Consider the following 848-nt stretch of genomic DNA (forward strand, 5'->3'; position numbering starts at 1 on the left):
GGCATTCCATAGTCCAAGCTAAAGACTTTACATAGTCTGAGACAAAGACTTTACATGATTTGTGGCAAGGAAAAGGCAATCCATAGTTCGAGCTAAAGACTTTACACCGTCTAAGGCAAAGACTTTACATGATTTGTGGCAAAGACTTTACACCGTCTGAGTCAGAGGTATTCCATAGTCCAAGCTAAAGACTTTACACCATCTGAGGCAAAGACTTTACATGATTTGTGGCAAAGAAAAGACATTCCATAGTCCGAGCTAAATACTTTACACCGTCTAAGGCGAAAACTTTACATGATTTGTGGCAAAGACTTTACACCGTCTGAGTCAAAGGCATTCTATAGTCCAAGCTAAAGACTTTACATCGTCTGAGGCAAAGACTTTACATGATTTGTGGCAAAGACTTTACACCGTCTGAGTCAGAGGCATTCCATAGTCCAAGCTAAGACTTTACACCGTCTGAGGCAAAGACTTTAAATAAAAAAGGCATTCCATAGTTCGAGCTAAAGACTTTACACCGTCTAAGGCGAAGACTTTACATGATTTGTGGCAAAAACTTTACACTGTCTGAGTCAGAGGCATTCCATAGTCCGAGCTAAAGACTTTACACCGTCTAAGGCGAAGACTTTACATGATTTGTGGCAAAGACTTTACACCGTCTGAGTCAAAGGCATTCCATAGTCCGAGCTAAAGACTTTACACCATCTAAGGCAAAGACTTTACATGATTTGTGGCAAAGAATTTACACTGTCTGAGTCAGAGGCATTCCATAGTCCGAGCTAAAGACTTTACACCGTCTGAGGCAAAGACTTTGCATGATTTATGGCAAAGACTTTACACCGTCTGAA

Source organism: Solanum dulcamara, chromosome 1 (assembly GCF_947179165.1).
Source record: "Solanum dulcamara chromosome 1, daSolDulc1.2, whole genome shotgun sequence".
Lineage (NCBI taxonomy): Eukaryota > Viridiplantae > Streptophyta > Magnoliopsida > Solanales > Solanaceae > Solanum > Solanum dulcamara.